The sequence below is a fragment of the Culex pipiens genome, chromosome 3 (assembly GCF_016801865.2).
Source record: "Culex pipiens pallens isolate TS chromosome 3, TS_CPP_V2, whole genome shotgun sequence".
Taxonomy (NCBI): Eukaryota; Metazoa; Arthropoda; class Insecta; order Diptera; family Culicidae; genus Culex; species Culex pipiens.
The window spans coordinates 168,440,273-168,457,770 of record NC_068939.1 but is presented as its reverse complement, the minus strand read 5'-3'; the positions used below and the strand labels follow the sequence as shown (position 1 = coordinate 168,457,770).

At 36.8% G+C, this 17,498-nt stretch overlaps 1 protein-coding gene across 3 annotated transcripts in view; it reads right to left on the bottom strand.

Moving 5' to 3' along the window:
• LOC120426818 (terminal nucleotidyltransferase 4A-like) overlaps positions 1–13,317 on the bottom strand; it is a 65,004-nt gene extending 51,687 nt beyond the window's left edge. For 2 of the 3 annotated variants that reach the window (XR_005606761.2, XM_039591601.2), the window contains exon 1: positions 12,841–13,317. The gene's annotated coding sequence lies outside the window, so the exon portion shown is untranslated. Of the gene's footprint in view, positions 1–4,096; positions 4,587–12,840 lie in introns of those variants that run through there. The other variant, XM_052710030.1, reaches the window with a different exon arrangement.
• Between the last annotated feature and the right edge of the window lie 4,181 nt (positions 13,318–17,498).

Genomic DNA, 17,498 nt, shown 5'->3' with positions numbered 1-17,498 from the left:
AGACTGTATTGTTGTTATGTTGGGATGTTCTGGACCATTCCAGGGAGTCCTTGTAACAGCCGTAGACCTACAGATCATAACTCCAGGGAGTCCTTGGATGACCCAAGACATCCTAACACATTAGCAAAGCAGTCTACCACACTCACTGAAGCTATGCGGGTATGTTCCGTTGTCAAAACCGGTCGACATTTGGATTGTTACGGTAGTAGACCCACAGATCTTAACTCCAGGGAGTCCTAGGAGAACCCAGGACACTCCAACACATCAGCATAGTAGTCTACCATACTCACTGAAGCCATGCGGGTATGATCCGTGGTCAAAAACCGCCGACATCTTGCTTGTTACGGCGGTAGACTCAACGGTCTTAACTCCAAGGAGTTCTCGGATGACTCAGACCATCCCAATAAGTTGTTACAACATTGCACTGAAGCCTTCCTTACTTACTGAAGCAGTCTGGGTCGGATCCGGTTTCAAAACCTTGAAGTTTCGACTTGTTTCTATGGGATGCCTCTTGCACAAACGGTTCAAACGGATAAAAACAAGAGAAATCATGTTTCAATCATGCTAAGACATATCAGAACTCATAGTTTTTGCTGATACGCGTCGAATGAAGTCAAGAAAATCGAAATCCATAATGAAACAGAGATTTTATGAATGATTTTAGAAATAGCAAAAATTCGATTTTTTGTACATTTTAACCCAAAATGCTTAAACTTCAACAACTTGTAACTTTTGAACCCCGGGGTTTAGAGAGTTGGTCCAGAAGACTTTTTTTCATGTCTCGGCGAGATCTTTCGAAAAAAGTTGGTCCCGTTCGTGTACATCCTTGGACCAGCTCCCATACAAATTTGCCCATTCTCCTTTGTATGGAAAATTATATGGACAAACTAATGATGCAAAATGGCTTCTTTGGGCATACCGAAGGCACCAAAAAAGTTTCAGTCGGATTAAAAAATACAAAAATTAAAATTGAAGCAAAAAGACAGATTTCGTAGAGAATTGCTCACCTGTAAAACAAGTACAGTTTTTGTGAAAAAAAAAACGTTACTTAATCCACCTTAAGGTGGTTGGTGCCTTCCTCACATTCATGTTGTATTTACAAATTAATTTGTTTTTAATTGTTGATTTCACCAGAACAACAATTTTCAATTCTTTTTTTACCAACTCTCCAAAATAAAGGAGAAAATGGGGGGGGGGGGGGGCTGTGGCTGTAATTGAATTTAAAAGTGCTGATATGCCAACATTAGGTGCACGATGGAATTGCATGCTGTCCCCCTAGTCTTAGTAAACAATGTCTCATGAGTTGTATATTTCAGTAAAAAGTTCGTGTAAATCTTTGTCGAGACAAAATGATGTATTCAGCAACATACATATACATATACATATACAGACTTTTTCCAGAAGAGACGCAGACACTGCTTAAGCAGTCTGGCAAACCGCATGCTGCGCGACTCTCGCGCGTAAGCAAAAAGACCCGGACTTTGAGGTTATGCAAAAATCACCCTTTTTAGTAGCTACAAAAAAACTTTTTCATGGCATAGATTATGTTCAATTTAAGTTGTTGTCTTCTTATTCAAAAATTGTCAAACTTAAGGACCGAATCCTGCAGCAAACTGATTGTAAAAGTAGTCAAATTTTGTTGTTAACTATTTTGTAGACTGTACTTTAGGGGATGAATTAAAAATCCTATCGATAGCTTCCGTAGCTTTGAAGATACTAGAATGTCTGTAACAAAAATCTAGGTGCAACAGCTCTGGTTGATGTGCTCTATTAAAGAAGGTATTACATTATGGCAAACAAACAAACTCGCACTTTTTTGTATTTGACAGTTTGCCAAACTCACAAACGAATCCAAATGTATGCAGACTGACCTTCCGGCAAAAAAATATGGAGTTTTTTTTAAAAGGTCCAATAAACCAAATTTTCAGTATTTGCTTTTTGGGTGTTTTTTAATGCCCCTGACTCAAGGCGATTTAAAAAACACCCAAAAAGCAAAAGCTGGAAATTTGGTTTATTGGACCTGCCAAACTGTCAAAAAGTTTGTTTGTCTGCCATAGTCTAATACGTTTTTTAAGGAAACCAACTCGAGATATCTACTTAATTATCCAACAAATTACTAAAACAATATTGATTTCAATGTCTAGAAAACCTTAATCCTCTAACGTCCAATTATATTTTATTCTCGTGTTCAGGAGGTAATTTTAAGTTTACTTTCCTTGATTAAGCACAGCCTATACCCAGTCCAGACTCTATTATCCGAATAATATTCGGATAAAAAAAAATATTTTTTTTTTCGTTGTCTTATTTATATTTGATTGTTTATCTGAAGTATGACCCGATTTTGAAATTTTTTAATCCACGATGGCGGTGTATCTCGAAGCTGTTACATTGTATCAAAAAGTGGTCAAAGACAAACTTGTAGGAAATTGGACGGGCTTTGTGAAAGAATACACTGAAAGAAAAATACACGCCTCTTCTATGAGATTTTTCTATTCTTAAGCATAAAAGTTAAATTTTTAGGTGATGTCACGATTTTTTCCGTTCAAAATTTTTGAGGAAATGGCCTAAGATGTTACAAAAAGACTCACGAAAAATGCAAGTTGGTATGTATCCCAAAAAAAATAATACTAAAACTGTTTTTCGAAGTGGTCTAAACGTATTTTTTTTAACAGATGGCGGGAATCGATTCCCCAGACAATTTTACATAAAAGGTTCAGTATTGACCATTGTTCTATGTTCAATCTTCGTTTAAATACAGTGGTTTTAAAAAAAAAATATAGAAAAAATAGGTTTTTTGGTGGGTTTTGGCAATTTCTATATGAAAGACATGATTTTTCAGACTCGAAATAAATTTTACCGGAAAGCTCGTCCAATTTCCCATAAGTTTGCATTTTTCGTGAGTCTTTCTGTAACATCTTAGGCTATTTCCTCAAACAGTTTGAACGAAAAAAAATCGTGACATCACCATAAAATATGACTTATGCTTAAAAATTTAAAAATCTCATAGAAGTGGCGTGTATTTTTCATTCAGTGTTTTTTTTTTTTCAGAAAGCTCATCAAATTTCTAACAAGTTTGTCATTGTCCACTTTTTGATACGATGCAACGGATTTGAGATACAGTAATTTTTAAATTACAAGATACAAAAATATTGAAATAATTTACGCCCTTCTCACATGGCTTTTTCGAGTATCATTGGCTTCAGATACACAAAAATTGCTTAAATAGGCCTAGAATAGCATGTCTACAAAGTTTCATAGAAATCGGAAAGGGTCGAGTACAAAAAGAAATATTTCTGATTTGAGCTGGAATTGCTATTTGATATTTTTTGAATTCAAATTTTGTATGAAGTTGAATTGCAGAATTCGAAAATTGTTATTATTTTCATATCATTTTTCGCAGTCCGCGTATCATTTTTGAACCAAAATAATGCTCCACATAGTAAACCGGTTCTCAACAGAACTACTCAACGCAGCCCTTTAACTACGACGACCAAGACCATTCTTGACCATTCTCACAGACACGATCTGCGTTGCTCCCCACGTGAATCAGCCCAATGCTCAACGTGCACCAGACTTCCCCTCAGCCTCCCCCCCCCTCCCCTTCTTCACGGTACCCCCCACAAGTCCTCCTCAAATCCCCCCAAACTCGTTATTCTCTCGCTCTCTCGCTCTCACTACTAGGCAGCCAGTGTGTATTCGTTCGTGTACTACACTATCACTCCACATTCTGCTTCACACACTCGTTTGCACACATACACTAACCGGACAGCTCCCCAAATCACACACCAACACACGTACAGCGCAAGACGTACAGTCTTCGAGCGAATTATACGCTATTTTTTCCTGCTTCGTGCTTTACTTTTCGCAAATTTACACTTTTTTTTCTCTCTTCGTTCCTCTCGAGTGTGCGAATACTTTTTCCTCGTGTGTCTTTTTTTTCTTCTTCTTGTTGTTATTCTTCGCTTCTTCTTTTTCTTTTTATTTGCCCACTAGTGACCGTCATCCGTCGTGGTGACGAGAAAATTTTTCGACCAATTTAAAGGTAGTGGCGATTTTCTTTATCGAGTGAGGAACCCACCTCCCCTACACGTCTTACCTCTTTCTTTTTTTTTCGCAAATTTTGGGGAGTTTGCTCCACTTCTTCTTCCTTCTCTTGGTGCTCGACTCCACCAAGCAGCACTACGCTAGTCTCGTTCACTTTTTTATGCTGTTCAACTCGAACTTTTTTCTTCCTTCCTTCCTGGCTCTAGTCAGCAATTGGGTGCATGCAATTATCACATCAAAATCACATGGCACTTGCTCTCTCGCGCTAATCAACCGGAACAATCAACCTTTTCCCGTAGATTCAAAAAAAACAACGAGAACCACTCGGTGGTACCTCCCAACCCCGGAACACGCACAGCAGCAGGGCTAATCCTGTGGATCCAGTGGAAATCACGACGACGACGACGACGGGGAAGTTGGTCTGCGCTGCAGAACTGCCACTGTCACTGGTGGTGGCCACTGAGCACTGTGCTGCTCTGACTCTGGCGAAGGGGGGCGGCCGTACGTGCGATGGAGATGGCTTGCGAATGGTTGCTCCTTCTCTATCTTTTTCCCGTCCGTCGCGTTGACTTTGACGGAACGGAACTGTCAGTGGGAAGGGCGCGCGCCAATGGTGCCAGATTGGGGCGTAAAATGGGATTTAGTCTCTAAAGTAAATGCGAAGTTGTTATTATTTTTGTCTATTACTCCGTAGATATAAATTACATGTTCTACCAGTAATTAGGTGTTTGGTTCGAACATTACTGTTGATGTTCAACTCTTGTCACATAATGTCGATGTACATTTAGTAGGTATTAGCTGGTAGGGTGGATTTTCATGGATTTTTCGATGACCGACATCGAAAGCGGCTTTCGATGCTCGTGGTCATAATTTGCCGAAAACTCATTTTTATCAATCAGGTTAAATCGCAAAATGGTTTGGATTGATATTTTATGGTAGTATAAGCACAAACAAACACATACCCATCGCCGGAAAGTTGCGAAAATGCGATTTTCCGACTTTTCATTTTCGATGCACGAGCATCTTTAGACGATCGACATCGAAAGCATACTCACGACCATGCTTTGCTAAAATGTCCGTGCATTGAAACTCGATGCTCGTTCAGTGCGTTTCTGCTACCTCAGCGGCACCCTAGACACAAACCTAAATAACGCTTTGAAACGCTTGGTACGGGATGGGAATGAAACTTGACGAAACAAATTCTATCTGTCAAACCAGACCTTGTCAACAATCAAAACAGCTGATTTTGCATGGTGAAATGAGGTGAAATGGAGTTAATCTTCTGGCCGTTGTTTTGCATGCGGAATCCGTCCACCGGTGGACGGATTGCTTGCCTAGGTTAGCAAGAGGAACTGATCCACCGGTGGCCGGATTTCTGGACATTGTTTTGCAGGAGGAATCCGTCCACCGGTGGTTGGATTTCGGAGCATTGTTTTGCCGGAGGAATCCGTCCACCGGTGGTCGGATTTCAGGGCATTGTTTTGCAGGAGGAATCCGTCCACCGGTGGTCGGATTTCAGGGCATTGTTTTGCAGGAGGAATCCGTTCACCAGTGGACGGATTGCCTGGCCAAGTTGACAAGAGGAACTGGTCCACCGGTGGTTGGATTTCGGGGCATTGTTTTGCAGGAGGAATCCGTCCACCGGTGGCCGGATTTCTGGACATTGTTTTGCAGGAGGAATCCCTCCATCGGTGGTTGGATTTCAGGGCATTGTTTTGCAGGAGGAATCCGTTCACCGGTGGACGGATTGCCTGGCCAAGTTGACAAGAGGAACTTGTCCACCGGTAGAAGGATTTCGGGGCATTGTTTTGCAGGAGAAATCGATCCACCGGTGGCCGGATTTCTGGACATTGTTTTGCAGGAGGAATCCCTCCATCGGTGGTTGGATTTCAGGGCATTGTTTTGCAGGAGGAATCCGTTCACCGGTGGACGGATTGCCTGGCCAAGTTGACAAGAGGAACTGGTCCACCGGTGGACGGATTGCCTGGCCAAGTTGACAAGAGGAACTTGTCCACCGGTAGAAGGATTTCGGGGCAATGTTTTGCAGGAGAAATTGATCCACCGGTGGAAGGATTTCTGGACATTGTTTTGCAGGAGGAATCCCTCCATCGGTGGTTGGATTTCAGGGCATTGTTTTGCAGGAGGAATCCGTTCACCGGTGGACGGATTGCCTGGCCAAGTTGACAAGAGGAACTGGTCCACCGGTGGTTGGATTTCGGGGCATTGTTTTGCAGGAGGAATCCGTCCACCGGTGGCCGGATTTCTGGGCATTGTTTTGTAGGAGGATGCCGTGCACCATTAGACGGATTGCTTGCCTAAATTTTGCTTAAATTTCTTAATTCCAAAATTTAAAAAAAAAATAAAATTTTCTTAAACTTATAAATTAACTAAGTTTTTTAAAATTTCAAAGTATTCTAAAATTTCAAAGTTTTCTAAAATTTTTATAATTTCTAAAATATATAAAATGTCTTTACTTACTTTAATTTCTTCAATTCCTTTAATTTCTTAATATTTATAATTACCTGAATATCTTAAATTTCTTAAATTTCTTAAATTTCTTAAATTTCTTAAATTTCTTAAATTTCTTAAATTTCTTAAATTTCTTAAATTTCTTAAATTTCTTAAATTTCTAAAATTTCTAAAATTTCTAAAATTTCTAAAATTTCTAAAATTTCTAAAATTTCTAAAATTTCTAAAACTTCTAAAATTTCTAAAATTTCTAAAATTTCTAAAATTTCTAAAATTTCTAAAATTTCTAAAATTTCTAAAATTTCTAAAATTTCTAAAATTTCTAAAATTTCTAAAATTTCTAAAATTTCTAAAATTTCTAAAATTTCTAAAATTTCTAAAATTTCTTTAATTCTTTTTATTCCTTAAATTTCTTAATTCTTTTAATTTCTTTAATTTCTTAAATTTCCTCAATTTTCTAAATCACTAAATTATTTCTTTAATTTCTCATATTTCTTGAATTATTTATTTTTTCAAATTTCTTAAAATTTTTAAATTACTTAATTTTTTTGAAATTCCTGAAATTTTTCCAATTTATAGTCCACTCTATAGAGAATTTGCAGCTAAGCTAAAAGACACATGTCGCCACCAATGAACAAATAGCGTAAACCTATGATTTTTTTTGAAAATGTGTTTTTTCCTTCATAATCAACATTTTTATTAAACTTATGCCGGATTCGGATGAGAAAAATTATTTCCAAATTCCAAAGTCTGTCAAAAATCAATAAAAATTGTTGAATATACGTAAACACATCTGTTATCAATTATAAAACTGTTTTTTCATTGATATATACGGGGAAACTCATTTTTAGTGTTCCAAAACATGTTTTTTTTAAAGAAAAAGGTCACAAATTTCTGCGCGCCCAAAAAATAATGTTCATTATTTTAAAGCAAAAATATTTTCTCGTCTTTTGCAACCAGTTTCATTTCTCGTCTTTTGAGAAATAAGTAATTTTGTTCTTCAATCCAGCAGAAAGAAATACGATTTTTGGCAAGTAACCTCCTTTTTGGCGCCACCTACATTTGAAACACAGTCGCGCTGCAAAACCTCAATTATCTCTCATCTTTTTTGCATGATTTTTCGCAACGAACATGAGGCAAAAGGTTTTATTTAATTAAATTATGCGCTAGTCTAATCATACGCCTCTTTGAAAAAGATTTATTGAACAACATCAGCTTATTTCAAAAGTTGTTCTGGAGTTCCGATCGCCACGCAATGCTGCTTTGTTTAGTTAAATTATGCGCTAGTCTAATCATACGCCTTTTTGAAAAAGATTTATTGAACAACATCAGCTTATTTCAAAAGTTGTTCTGGAATTCCAATCGCCACGCAATGCTGCTTTGTTTACGTTTGAATCTGTCATTTTCCATTCTTCGTTAACTTGCATGCAAGTGTTCCTTAATCCGGAAAGTCGATTTTGGGGTTGTGTCTAAGCTAAATGAAGTAACGCAAGCCACGAGCATCGAGTTGGTTCGATGCTCGTGCTCTCGATGTCGTTGCACAATCCATGAAAATCCAGCCGTATTAGTATCCGAGCTTCAGTTCAATCATTCTAGCGACAAGTCAAAGGCCTTGGAGTTCACTTTGGCAGATTTATTGAATATTCAAGCAGGCCCTATAATAGTAGTTTATGCAACAAGTTGCAAAAAGAGGATATTTTCAGCACGAGTCGTACATTTATCCAACGAAGATCACCGAGTTGGATAAATACGAAGAGTGCTGAAAAAATCAAGTTTTGCAACGAGTTCCATACAACATTTTTTGCAATTCCAAAAAACACACACTGAGTGAAATTTTATGTCAAATTTTTATGTATTTTGTCAAGAAATCGTTTAAATCAAAAAAATGTTGAAATGTGTTACTTTTCGAAACAAGTGCTGAAAAGTTCAACTTTTCAGCACCCATTTGAGTGCTGAAAAGTAGAACTTTTCAGCATTTATTTTGAAAATTTTTGCTATTCGATTCTGTTATTTTTGGTACAGAAAAGTAGGCTATTTCGTCGTTCAAGAATGACAGGAAAAGTAAGTAATTTCACGACGGAATTGAATTGAATATTGAATATTGAACCATTGTTATTATATTTACAATCTACAATCTTCATGATTTGGATCTTGCATAAAGTTTAATAATGATCAGATCATGTTTATCAAACTTTAAGAAGTCCAGACAATGAAGTTCATAGAAAGCTCGTAGACCCACCTTCATGTAAACCTATCGAATCAGAATCGAAAACTGAACAAATGTCTGTCTGTGTGTTACCAATAATGTCACTTAGTTTTAACAGCACTGGTCGAACCGATTTAACCCTCTAATCTCGAACGCTTATGGTAGGACCAGTGCACCAAGACTTTGAGATCCAGTTTCTTGAAGATGTGATAATGTTTTCAACTGCTTCTAGGGACCCATTTTAAGCCTAATAAGCGGTCGTGTTTGAATGATGCTGGATTATCTGGAGTGTTCCTTGAAATTAACTAAAACCAAGAACACCACCGAGTAAAACAACTTTTTTTTTTTTTTTTAAAAATATGCTTTTTCTTTTACAAACATTTAAAAAAAATATTTCCCAAATGCATTCTAATCAGTCGAGTGCATTGGGCAACGCCCATTTTTCGATTTTCAGCTTGGTTCTTTTTTTCTTCCAGCGCTCTTTTGGGTCTACTTCGTGCTACCAAAATTGATGAAATGTTAAGCGAACACTCACGAAAAGTAGCATTTGTAGAGAAAATTTCCTGGCATCACTGGCTCACTCCAACAGGCGCTGCACCAGCATGTTGGTGGTGTTGGTGGCCACCCTTTGTTCTTTATTTGCCTTCGCTTCTCGCTCGGGGTTTTCCAGCCATCGATTGGAATGGGTAGTCAAAATTGAAACGTCAAAAGACTTTGCGCGTTTGTTTTTTGGATGGCGCTTGCTGATTATTTACATGTTTCGGGATTATTTTTCAAGTGAGTGACTAAAGAATGTGCCAAAGAACATGTTGCCGGTAGTTGAAAGCAATTTTATATCTTAAGCGCTTTGAAATCGTTAGCGCAAGTGAAAAGATATTGATGGCGGCTTTCGTTAAGCAGTTAACCTCTCATCTTGCGTGTGTGCCATCAAAATGATGAGAAATGGTCTCGCAAAATAGAAATTATGATCAAAAGTGCATTAAATTTGATCTTTTTGGCCAGTAAATGGCATAAATTTGCGTGCTTACTCGAGGCGGTGCCGTTGCTGGTAAGTTTATATCTTAAAAAGTATTTTTTGAGCTTCAATCGAGCATCAAACTCTTCATATGACGAAGATAGGTGTTTTTTATTTAGTTTTTCTTTAATTTGTAATTTGTCATTTATCTTGTTTAGTTTATGTTTGTTTTTGGTAGTATTTGCTCTATTTGGGTCTCCTACGAAAGGCAGAATCTCAAAAGGCCGAATCCCGAAAGGCCGAATTACCCGAAAGGCAGTATTTTCATGAGGCCGAATCCCAAAAGACCGAATCTTATAAGGCAAACCGACGAAGTTTGGTACGCGTTTCCGCCTTTTCGGGCGCGGTTTGCTATTATTATTTTTACAAACCATAGTTATGTAACAAAAATTGATTTCGAAATAAAGAAGGCATAATTTTCTAGCATTGCTGCTAACTAAATTTTTAAAGTTTCTATTTATTTGCTTTTTGCGGCAAATAAATAGAAACTTTAAACATTTAGTTAGTAATTTATTGCAATAATTTGAATTCATTTATGTACTTGGTGGCGAATTTTCAAATTTCGGTTATCGTCACCATAATTCAATAAACAACAAGATTGAAACACTTTTGAAATACTTGAATTCATTCTACTCTATTCACTTGTATGCATGGTAACAAAAAGAAGAAAAAGAACACAGTTTGTTAGTTTACCGGATCTTTGAACATCATCGTGAAAATATGAACAAAATTCTGAAATCCATAATTATTCTGCCTTTCAGCCTTTTGAGACGTTTTGCATTCTGGGCAAAAAAACAAAATTCGGCCTTTTGAATTTCGGCATTTTGAGGCAACTTTGGTCTATTCTACCACCTCCTATCATTACATATTCAGGGTGACCACTCAAATTCCATTTTCAAATTCCCGACTTTTTTCCAGACTTTTCCAGAATGCTCAAATAATAGGCATTTCTTATCTAAAGAATGATTTCAAACAAAAAACTTTCTATAAGAAAAGTCAATATTAACCACCGAAAAAAAAATCTCAATGAATTAAAAAAAATCCAAATATAGGCGTTTTTTGAAAATACACAAACTTAACATCAAAATTTTGTTTAAAAAAAAGAAAAAAAGAAAAAAAAGAGAGAAACACAAATAATTAATCGAAAGTTCAACAATACTTACAACTTCCATGGTATTTTTTAAATTGGCAAACGTATAGTTTTTGATATTTTTTTTAACTTCATCATCATTTTAAATCAAAGAATGATTAAAACGTAATTGCTGTTATTATTCATTCAAAGGATTTAGAAAAATGTCAAGGAATTCATAAAAGAATTTTTTTTTTTGTTTAGTTCCCTTTTTAATAATGTAATTTTTGATATTGAAATTTTTAATCAATGTTAATTTTTCTAGTGGTCAGTATTTAACTGTTTCTTTTTCAGTGAAAATTCAGTTTGATATGATTTTATGTTTTCCCACTTATTTTAAGCGACTGTTTGAAGAGACAATTTTTTTAAATAATTATGCAAGAACTCAAAATTTCTTGGATTATTTTTTTTGCAATTTCAATATTTTCTTTATGTTTTCAAAACGTAAAAATCTTTTTCAATTTTGGATTTTATTCGATATTTAAGTTTTACGAAAACTTTATCAATGTTAGGTAATTTACCCATACTCACAAAAAAAAAGTTCAAGGGCAACATTTGGAAAAAAAACACATTTTAAATTACTTAATGAATTTAGTTAAACAATTACAAATATTTACCCAAAAAAAAACTATTGCCAAACTCAAGTTCGAATCCTGTTTCAAATATTCAATTATGTGACAAAATGGAATAGAATCATAATTCTAAGCTGGCCATTACGCTCTATTTTTATATTAGTTTTTCATCAACTTTACCTCTTGTTTTGTGAACAAAAATTAAAAGCGATCATTTGATTCACAAAAAAAATATTATGAAAATCTGTGTCAAAGACTCCAATATTCACAAAGATTTTAAAGGTCTAGAGTAAACAGCTTTTCCATACTCAAATATATTGAAATAGTGAAAATAACCTTAAATTTAAAGTAAGTTACTAAAGCAGAAATGAGTGAATTCAATTTGAAAATTGTACAAAATATTACAAAATTTATTCAAGAGTTAAAAAAGCTCAGAATTCCCGACTTTTTGACATAAAATCATAAATTCCCGACTTTTTCCCGATTTTTGGCGGATTTTGACGAATTCCCGACTTTTTCCCGATTTCCCGACTTGAGTGGCCACCCTGACTGCTACAAAATGGCACCACTATCATTTAAATTGTTAAAAATGAGTAGAGGCATAGTCGGGGACACTAGAAAAATTACTGCATACTTCTTTTTATAATATCAAGAGCCAAAAAAGACCAGGTCCTTGTGTTTAGCGAAGCTGATGTAACCCATTTAACGAATCAAAATAAGATGATGCTCATTTTAAAGGAAAAGAACATAAAAAAATGTAATTGAATAAAAGGTTATGCTCGACTTTTAATAACTGTTAGTGAAGTAATTTCATCATTCGCCCATATATTGCTTATTGCGAGATAAAATCACGTTTCTCCATCGCTGTGAGTGACAGGAGATTATTGCCGCCTAACCACCGCAGTGTAAAAATCAGCAAGTTGAACTGAAATTCTGCGTTGATTTGGCTGTCAACTTGGTTTGTTTTGAATATTTTCCAAAAAGTCAGCTGAAAACTCAAGGCAACCTTTGACAACAGCCAAAAATTTGTTCTGCGGCTGTCATGCGGCCATTATCCTGCGGTCGTATCACCGCGCGTGAACTCTAATTATTAACGCCCGCGATAATACATTGTTTTGATTTATAACATAACGTTTTTGTTACAAGTGACTAATTGTTTTGAAAATTTACTCAACATTTCAAAACAAACACGACATTCACAAAACTGGCCTCACTGCTGTCACAACACAACCACAACTCACGCACACACCTTCAAGTTTTGACACATTTTTATGATTCACTTCTGGTGCTCGCACAAACACACTCACTCAAACACACGCACACACACACATGTCGTCCCTCTCTCACCCTAACCACCCGCTCTCCCCCTTTCCACTATTTCTCTCTTCCTCTTCCCCTTGCTCACCTTTTCGCCTTCACGAACAAAAGAAGGTGGACACCACCACACGACTTTTTTCAAGGAATTTTCCTTCCCCAAAATGCGATCGCTCCACGCAACACACACTTTTCACTGGTACTTCCGGTTCCGCCGGCAAATTGTCCACCGCTCCCGCTCTGCTCCGGATGGTTCTGGTGCACTTTGACCGCACTCCTCTGCCGGAAAGATCCGAGCGAAGAGGAAAACCAGCAAAAAAAACGCCAAGAAAAAGAAAAATGGTGCACCACGGAATCGGTCCCCGGCGGGAACGAACGACGGCCGGATCAACACGGCGCACTCCTCGCGATGTCCGTAACGCGAGCGACAGTTCCGGAATCCGTGAAAAAGGGAAGAGAACCGCACGGCGAGGAAAAATTTTCCCGATGAAAAATACTCGAATCGGATCAATCCACCAAAACCACGACGACGACGACGAGATCTCGAGCGCAACGCATACGCACGAATGAGAGGAACGAACGACGGTTGCTCGCGCGAGATGTCAAACGCGCAAACCTGACACTGACAGATACGCAAAACATTAAACAGGGATGCCAAAAATTGATTACTGTTGGAAACTGTTAAAACAGGAATAAAATCGTTTTTATAAAGGCACACAAACGATGCATGCGGAGCATGAGTTGAGTGAATTTTCGTAAAAAGTTTTAAAATTACAAATCTAACTATCAACAATATCCTGCAAATCATGCAAACAAATCGAATATTCGGCATATGGCCTGTTCATGCTGGCGAGTTAAAACATGTTTTTTGGCATCACTGTATTATGGAGACACAAAACGGCAGCAGTGACACCTGGCGGAATGTACGACAACAAGAGCACGAGAAATGAGAGATCGTGAAATATTTTTATGCTGTGCAGTGAGAAGTGAGAAAATCGAAAGTATCACCAATGTTGCGTGCTGCGCCCTACAGCATAAACTCAACAAGATCAAAACAATTTTTTAGTTTTTTTGTAATTTTCTTCCTCAAGGTTTCGTTGGTGAGTTTGAAATTATTCACAAAGCTTGGCTTTAAAAAACTTGGAAAATCAACACAAATATGAGATTTTCGGAGAGAATTGAGAGAAAATTTAGTCAAAATGAACAGACTCGATTATCCGAAGCCTCGATTATCCGTAGGTTTGTATGAGACTTAGGATAATCGAATCACCAACATTTTTTTTCGTTTCATTTCTTTTTCTTGTTTTAAACATCAAATTTGAGTTCTGCGAACCCATTTTAGTCAAATATGAATAGTTGATTGCTAGGTTGATTGCCTATTAAAAAATAAAATGCCTATTTTCAAAATTTCACTACCGCCATATTGGCCGCCATCTTGGATTTAAAATGTTTAAGTAACGTTAGCGTAGTTTAGGGGTCATACTCAAGCTATACAAACAGAAATAAGACAACGAAAAACCTTTTTTTCGTGATTCGATTATCCGATGAGAAATTTTTCCGAGACCTTCGGATAATCCATTCTGGACTGTATTTACAAAAACAATCTTGCATTAATCATTACGTTTTGTCTCAAATAAAAATGTACACGATTTGAACTTTTTATTGAAAAGTAGAATAAATGTTTTTTTTTTTCTTACTACGGTTGTATGCTACCGTATTTTTTGCAGTGTAATTTAAAAAAAAAATGTTCCGCTATTTACATTTTTACCTTAATTTTTGAGTTACATCACTCCAAAATTGATCTTAATATTAAAAAAAAACTATGTTGAAACAAATATTAAATTTCGTCTGATTTTTTAAGGCTATTTTAAAAGGGAAAAAGAACAAATCTCTAATTATTTTTCAAAGAGACGTAAGAGCCAATGCTCTTTTTGCAACAATATTCGATCTACTTACGAAAAACCAATTTCAAAAATGTTTGAGATTGTTTGTCTACACGTTCTTTAAATATCCTAAACTGAAATTTCATGAGACTCGATTATCCGAAGTCCTTGTCAAAATTTCACTTCGGATAACCAAACCTTCGAATAATCTAAACTTCAGATAATTGAAATATTTGTTTTGGCATTGGTATTTTTTTGTTCTTTTTTATAAAACTAGGTACAAATTTTTTTTAAACGGATCCAAACATGCTAAAGATTTATAGTGGTTTGGTTGATATAATTATCAATGCAAAAAATAGATTCTAGATTGTTTCCAGTTGATTAGACCAGGGCTGTGGAGTCGGAGTCGGAGTCGGAGCCGGAGTCGGTGGAGTCGGGTCTTTTTGGGAAGCCTGGAGTCGAAGTCGTCAAAATTCGATCAACTGGAGTCGGAGTCGGAGCCGGAGTCGGCTAGAGTTCGTAGACCGGAGTTGGAGTCAGAGTCGGTTGGATCTGAAAGCTGGAGCCGGAGTCGGCTAATCTCAAAAAGCCAGAGTCGGAGTCGGAGTCGCAGTCGCTTGAAATATGACCCGACTCCGCAGCCCTGGATTAGACTTCTATTTTTATAAAAAAATATTTTTTTGGTTAAAAAACATTGCGATAGAGAGAAACGTCTCAGGCCAACCCTTAGCAGAGTATGGACATTTTTCTTTGAATATATATTTTTTGTCTCTCTTTTTGTCTCACCGTATGCATCGTTGTTTGACGTGTTTTCCATTATCATTTTCCTTTTTTTTAATTTCTTTTGACAAAGAACTTTTTTCCGTCAAAATTTTATCCCTTTTTTGTAATAAGTATTACCATTAGTAAATTATTTTAAAAGTATTTCAACCATATAATAATAATTTCTATGATTTCAACAATTTTCTCGATTAGTTTTGATAAGCCAGGCTTACTAAAAAAAAATATTTAAAACAAGTTAAAACGGACAAGTTTCGTCTTGTCTTTTTTTCGTTTCTTGGCGTTTTAAACTTGTGCCTATTCAGCCTCCTATGATCAAAATTTGATTCGACGTAACTTTCCCCATACGATCTGCTGATTTTCCGGAATCGGTTCCAGAGTGGCCAAAGTTGTCACTTTTTGGCGTAAGAACCTTTCTTGGACTTATACGAACCCAACGCAACAAAGAGCACCTCGAACCGATTCTCCGTATTGAACTGATTCGCGTTCGAACAAAACCGTCGAAATTTTTTATATCCCAGTCAAATCAATCCGAATTCTGAAACGGAGTCTAATTAGAATCGTATACAAATTCCGTGTTCGAACCGGTTGTAGCGTTTGAAACGGAATTTGTATACGATGCTAATTAGATTCCGTTTCGGAATTCGGATTGATTTGACTGGGATATAGGTATACAGCAATGGAGCATTTCCATTCGAGCAGTTTTTGCTTTTTTCTACAATGTATTTCTTATGGAGCGAACTGTCAAAAACTGCTCGACTGCGGGTGCTCCATTCTCCACGAAAACAGCATGGAAAAAAAAAGTGCTCGGATTGGGCTCCAAAATTTTCTGGGGGTTCCTTGGCCGAAATAATGGAGCACCCGCAGTCGAGCAGTTTTTGACAGTTCGCTCCATAAGAAATACATTGTAGAAAAAAGCAAAAACTACTCGAATGGAAGTGCTCCATTAGACCCGTATTTTTTTTTTGTTTGGCCATTAGGGTGACCTACGCCGTGTTAGGGTGATCTAAAAAATTGCCATTTCGTCGATTTTCGCAAAAACCACTTTTTTCGAAAAGCCATAACTCCTCGCCATTTCAACCGATTTCAATTGTCTTATATGCAAAGCAAATGAAAGGTGATAAGTTGGCCTTTCAAAGAAAAATAGTTACAAGTTTAAAAAATCTATCCTAACATTTGAAAAGGGCGTATGAAACTTTAAAATGCCGTTTTGACTGTGTCTGGACCAAAGAGCCTATGTCTGGAAACATTTTTATCGGATTCCCCCGATATTTTTACATACCATACTAAAAAATGGGAGGAGTTCATTAACAGGATCCCGAGATATGATTTTTAAAAATAAAATCCGTGTTTTTCGACGCGCCACGCGCAAAAACCGGAAAATTACGAAATCGGCAAAAAACAACTTTTTTCACTAAAACTCCGATAACTTTAAAATTTCAGCGATGACCTATAGATGTTTTGGTACCGTAATTAAAAGACGCAACTTTTGGTACCCAGACATGTGTAGGTCATCGCTTTGACAGCACTTTGATGTAGAGGTATAATATTTAGAAGGCTTATTCAAGAAATTTGTTTTTTGAGTGAATTTACAGCCTTTCGTCAGCGAGCAAGGCAACAAGGAATACAAAAATGCATAATTTACAAAGAAATAAATTAAAGCAACATTCAACCGTATGTAAAGATGTCAATTTACACCATCAAATTCGAAATCGCCCCAATGGTTGGTCACTTTTTCGTTGGGGTGTCAAATAAGAAATAGACTCCGATGGTTTGACAACAATCGGTGTCAAACCATCATGGTTTCAGTGTAATGGTCTGTGCACTGATCACACAGCTCATGTTTGCCTGAATGCCTATTTTCAGCCTATCTCAATTTGCTCACTCACTATTTGAATCAAACACGATTCGTGTGTAGTTCAAATAATAACATTGTATTATTAGGTTTATAATGGCAAACAAAGTAATTAAGGCAAGTCTCATCCACCAAGCACCACTGATGACGACGATGACGAAGCTCAACCTTCTCCACCCCACAAAATGCAGATAAGCCACGTGCGTCAGCGACTGCTTCAGTTGCCGGCCA